Here is a 6,274-nt window from a genome sequence, read left to right as displayed (position 1 = left end):
TCACTACATATCCAAGGGTATACAGATACCGATTTCCAGTTGGATCAAGATGATAGAAAGTCTACATCTGGATATGTTTTCACAAAAGTATCGTGTGCTGTTTTCTGGAAAAACAGCAAACAGGGGTCCACTATAGACTCCACGATCGAGGCCGAGTACATCGCCGCAAGTGAGGTTGCCAAAGAAGCCATGTGGATGAAGAAGTTCGTTCACGAGTTGGGAGTAGTTCCATCCTGCACATCACCCATCCCATTGTTGTGTGACAACAATGGAGCTATTGCTTAGGCTAAGGAGCCACGAGCCCACTCGAAGTCGAAGCACATCGAGAGGAAGTACCGTGTACTGAGGGAGATTGTTGGTAGAGGGGACGTCCTGATTCAGAAGGTAGCGTCAGCAGAAAATGTAGCAAACCCATTGACAAAGCCACTATCACAGAAAGTGTTTGAGAAACACTTGGAAAGGATGGGACTCCGGCTAGTACCTGATTGGACCTAAGTGCAAGTGGGAGTTGTTAGACAGTTTTGTATGCCCTTAGCTTCAATCAAAATGATGTATTTTATGAGTTTATTGTAAATGAATAAAAGTGCATATTTGACTCATGTTCCTTTGGTATGTTTCTGTGTAATACCCTTAAACTGGACACTTAATGAGACTCATGTTAGTTTAGAATGTTTACAGCCAGTGGGTCAGTCTGGGGGGACCAATCCTGACAAGGCTGACACTGTGGTGCCACCAAGTCGGTTGGGGTGGCTCGTCTCTGCTACCGAGGTGAGACTGATGAGACAAAAAAGAACCCTATTTTTATCCTCTAATATTCACTCTTTTATATTTATTTATCACTTAAATGAACTCATTACTCTTGTCTTTCAATCTAGGGCAATAAAGAAGGCAATTGGAAGAAAACATGGCAAATCGGGTGATTTTGCACAGTTTTGGCGATAGTCAGTAATCTGGGCCTAACTCTCAATTCCAGACACCGAATTGGACAATTCAAAAAGCATTAGAAAGATGAAAGGAAGGCCCACAACCTTTATGTTTTGGATTTTGACAGATTCGGCCAGCATCGAGTACGAAAACGAGCCCAAATTCGGAGCAAGTTCGCAGCCAGGCCCATTTCACAACTTAAGCCCAACTCGCAGAAGTACCTTGAAGCAGCCCAACTCGAATTCAAGAGTTAAGAGTCCGAATTTCGAATGTAATCTCCAAGGAGAGAGTTTTATCAGATCTAAAGTCTTGAATGTAATCCTAGAGAGATAATAAGATTGAGATTAGAGCATTAGATAAGAGATAGGATAGGATTAGTTCAAGATAAGATCAAAACTCCCTAAGGATAAGATGATTTCCTAGAAGGAGTTGGAAAACAGCCCTCTCCTTTGGCTATATAAAGAGGGGGGTGAACTAGCTCTAAAAATCACTCATTCCAAGATCCAAGAGATCATCAAGAAGACCAAGAAGCAAGAAGGCAATTCGGCTATGAAGAAGAAGAGCATGGAGATTGCGCAGATCATGAGTAGCTAAGCTTCTTTTTCTGGTTCAAGTGGGGAGGTTCGATTGTGTCACTGTGAGGTTCTGTAGTTACTTTATTTTCTTTCTTTTTAATTCAAGTATTCATTTGTTCTTGTGCACATTTTTATTGGATGTTAATGTTAATTAGTCTGACAAATTGAATTAATGTTGATTTTCCTACTACTATCCATGATTTCGGTGATCCGTAATTGTCACGAATAATGGTACAAGTAGCAATTAGGTTGTTATCTTTTTGGGTCAATTGTTCGTGACATCCTTTGACCAATGTTTTAACATGGTTCAACCTAAAAGAATCGATGGAACAAAATTCAGTAATTGCAGCTATCTCAATTATTGTTATTTTGGTTTAACTGTTTTCACAAATCTTAATGCTATCATTGTTTAACATAGAACGCTATCGTACCCAGTTGAGTGGTGATAAGTGTTGATCGAATGCTGGGTTTGGTCAACTGAATTAGGAAAACACAAGGTTTATTATGGCTATCCTAATAAATCTAAGGTTAAATGCTTGAATTGCAAGAATGCTGAATTGTACCTAGGATCGATGGCCAATCGATTCAACCCGAACCCTTGAACCAGAATTCGGTGAGACTGATTTTCTTTTGTTTGCTTAGTTTGTTATTCTTTTAATTTTAGTTATTTAATTTTCCCACACAATTACTTTATCCATTCGGCTAAGAAATTACTGATTTGCTCCCTGTGGGATTCGACCTAGAACCACTTTTATTGCAAATATTTTATTGTGGGACTAGTAATAATTTTGAGGGCTTCGACAAACCCGTCAAAATTTTGTCGCCGTTGCCGGGGAGCAACTTTAATTTCTTAGCTATTACCTTCCTCTTGTTAACCTCTTTTGTTTTATGACTCGTGATTCTCAACGAGGTGAACTCGAGTACAATCCCAAAATTGAGAGGACCACCCGTCGTTTAAGAAAGGAGGCGAAACAAAGGAAGGATCGTTCACCAAAGAAGGTGAATTCAGATTGTGATCTTCCCATATTCGAAGAAGTAGAAGGAATGGCTGACAGAGAGAGGACATTAAGGGAGTTGACTGCACCAATTATGAACCAACAACCTTTATGCATCACGTACCCCACTCTTGAGGTAGCCTTTGAACTCAAATCTGGTTTGATTCAATTATTACCTCTGTTTCATGGTTTCTCAGGTGAGGACCCTCACAAACATCTAAAGGAATTTCATGTCGTCTGTTCAAGCATGAAACCCCACGGTATGACCAAGGACCAGGTAAAACTCATAGCCTTTCCATTTACTTTAAGAGATAAAGCAAAGGATTGGTTTTATATTCTCCCTCCCGGTTCTGTATGCACATGGGATGAAATGAATAGGATATTTTTAGATAAATATTTTCCTGCATCCCAGGCTGCGAATATAAGAAAAGAAATATATGGAGTTCGACAGTTTGGTGGTGAGACATTATATGAATATTGGGAAAGGTTTAAGCAACTTGTTGCTAGTTGTCCCCACCACCAAATTCCTGAACAATTGTTAATCCAATACTTCTATGAAGGGCTTCAGCCCATGGATAGAAGTATGGTCGATGCAGCCAGTGGAGGAGCCTTGGTGAACAAGACACCCGAAGCGGCCAGGGAGTTAATCTCCAACATGGCCGAAAATTCACAACAGTTCGGTGCTAGGACAGACGGTACCATTAGACGGGTTAATGAGGTAAGCCATGTAAATTTAGAAAATCAGATTTCTGACCTAACTGCTTTGGTAAGACAACTCACTGCAGGATAAGTACAAACTGCCAGGGTGTGTGGTATCTGTTTGATTCCTGGCCATCCTATGGACATGTGTCCATCATTGCAAGATGGTTCGATGCAGCAAGTCAATGCCGTAGGAGGATTCCCGGGCCAGCCCCAACGAAAGTATGACCCCTACTCCAATTATTACAACCCGGGGTGGAGAGATCACCCAAACCTAAGCTACGGGAACCAAGGAGGACAACAGCAATACCAGCCCCATTTTTTCAGTCGACAACTCCAGTTTTCAACACCCATCACAGCGCAAGGCCAACCCTCGAATTCAGGTATGTCATTAGAAGATATAGTTAAGGCTCTAACTACTAATACTCAGCAATTTCAACAGGAAACAAGAGCCAGCATTCAGAATTTGGGGAACCAAATCAGCCAACTTGCCATTGCCGTTAGCAAGTTGGAGGTGTAGAGCTCCGGGAAACTACCATCACAAACGGTAGTCAACCCCAAGGAGAATGTAAGTGCAGTGGTGCTAAGAAGTGGGAAGGAACTGCAGCTAGAACCTACCTCACCAAGGAAGGTGGATAATGGACAAGAAGAAGACAAGGTGCAGGACTCAAGAGTTAGAGAGAACGTTTCAGCCATGATCAAGAGGACCTTACCAGAAAAATATGCTGATCCAGGTATGTTCACCCTACCTTGTGCGATTGGCAATAAGAAAATCGAGCATGCCATGCTAGACTTAGGTGCATCTATCAATGTCATGCCATACTCAATTTACTATGCTTTGAGATTAGGTCTTTTAAGGGAAACTAAAGCTGTTATCCAATTAGCTGATCGTTCTAACGCCTTCCCATAAGGGATTGTTGAGATTGTAATGGTGCAGGTTAACGATTTAATTTTCTCAGCTGATTTTTACATTCTGAAGATGGAGGAGGACACGATCGAAAGTTCAGCCCCACTTCCATTAGGCAGGCCATTTATGAAAATGGCCAAGACCAAAATAGATGTGGATGAGAGTACCCTCTTCATCGAATGTGACGGAGAGACTATTAAATTTAATATTTTTGAAGCTATGAAGTACCCAAATGAAGACCATTCAGTTGACACTATTGATCCAATTGTGTAGGGATTTTTTGAAAAAGATATGAATGAGGAGCTAGAATCGAGTGCACAATTGGATACGAAGGCCCCTATTCTAGATTTGAACCCACCCATGATGGATGGAAGGGGAGCACACCGAAAGCTGAAACCACGAGAGCTAAAGTAGTAAAGGAGGACGTCGAGCATAACGACGTTAAACAATTGCGCTTGTGGGAGGCAACCCATTGTGTTTAGTTAATTTTGTTATTTTGTTTGGTTTTGATTTTTGTGTTTAGCAGGAACCCAACAAGACAAACAGGGAAGTACCCCCAAATCCTTCTACTTTATGCATAATCACATACACTGGGGACAATGTTTAACTTAAGTGTGGGGAGATTACGAAAATCTGATGAAAATTTGGGATACCTTACCTTCTTGAAATTTCTGCTTCCTAGAAACTTATCCTTGAATGATTTCAACTTATCAAGAATCATGTGCTTAGGCTGAATAGATAAGATAGGATGCAAGAATGACTAACTGAATCTTTCTTGGCTGCATATGGTATCTCATGATTTTAATCGATCAATAGGCAAGATGCATAAGGTTTTGATTGATTTTCACATAATTATCTGTCAAACATGGGTTTATTATTCTAGAACTTGCTATGTTAGGCATATAGAAACCACGATCAATGAATTCATGAATCAGGCGGTGAAACCCTGTGATTCTTGTGAAAAAAAAAAGAGGGAGTTTGAAACTAAAATCGTGACTAATGTGAGATGGAGCATAAAATGCACTCACATCTAGAAACATAAAAACAAGTGTGAGACGGAGCATAAAATGCACTCACATTTAGAAATGAAAGCAAGTGTGAGATGGAGCATAAAATGCACTCACATCTTGAAAAAAAGGCAAGGGTGAGATGGAGCATAAAATGCACTCACTCTAGAACCCCAACTCCATTCTCACCTTCAGATCCTAGGAATTCACACTAAGTGGTGAAGATGTGATACATAGCAAGCTTATGGCAATAAGCACACCTTGTTTTGATTCAAAGGAAAGTAATTGCATCTGGCTGAATTGGTTTGTTAAAAGCAATGAGCACCCGTGCAATCCAAGGAGTTTCAGCCCTGGAAGGCTTGTTTCCTTGACTATCGATTTAACTTGGGACCCTGAGGAATGGTGATATGCGATCACTCTTGGACAAGAAAAAGGGGAGAAAGAGATGAAAAGGGAAAGGTTACCAAGTCTGAACTAAAGCATGAAATGAACCAGGCCTCATGTAGAGAAAAAGAAAGATTGAAAATCAATAGTTAGTCTCTCTTGTGTTACTTAAGTTTTTGCCTTGCCCGAGGACGGACAAATTTTAAGTGTGGGGGGATTTGATGAGACCAAAAAGAACCCTATTTTTATCCTCTAATATTCACTCTTTTATATTTATTTATCACTTAAATGAACTCATTACTCTTGTCTTTCGATCTAGGGCAATAAAGAAGGCAATTGGAAGAAAACATGGCAAATCGGGTGATTTTGCACAGTTTCGGCGATAGTCAGTAATCTGGGCCTAACTCTCAATTCCGGACACCGAATTGGACAATTCAAGAAGCATTAGAAATTTGAAAGGAAGGCCCACAACTTTTATGTTTTGGGTTTTGACAGATTCGGCCCGCATCGAGTATGAAAGTGAGCCCAAATTCGGAGCAAGTTCGCAGCCAGGCCCATTTCACAACTTAAGCCCAACTTGTAGAAGTACCTTGAAGCAGCCCAACTTGAATTCAAGAGTTAAGAGTCCGAATTTCGAATGTAATCTCCAAGGAGAGAGTTTTATCAGATCTAAATTCTTGAATGTAATCCTAGAGAGATAAGAAGATTGAGATTAGAGCATTAGATAAGAGATAGGATAGGATTAGTTCAAGATAAGATCAAAACTCCCTAAGGATAAGATGA

General features: G+C 40.5%; 1 non-coding gene across 1 annotated transcript; it reads right to left on the bottom strand.

Moving 5' to 3' along the window:
• Positions 1–2,912: 2,912 nt before the first annotated feature.
• Positions 2,913–3,019, bottom strand: LOC148843897 (small nucleolar RNA R71). Its single transcript, XR_016103965.1, has one exon. It is a non-coding gene; the product is annotated as a small nucleolar RNA R71 (small nucleolar RNA).
• Between the last annotated feature and the right edge of the window lie 3,255 nt (positions 3,020–6,274).

The sequence above is a fragment of the Nelumbo lutea genome, chromosome 8, assembly GCF_056320005.1.
Source record: "Nelumbo lutea isolate HS-2025 chromosome 8, American lotus-T2T, whole genome shotgun sequence".
NCBI lineage: Eukaryota > Viridiplantae > Streptophyta > Magnoliopsida > Proteales > Nelumbonaceae > Nelumbo > Nelumbo lutea.
Note: the sequence above shows the minus strand (reverse complement) of the source record. Positions and strands in the feature narration are given on the sequence as shown.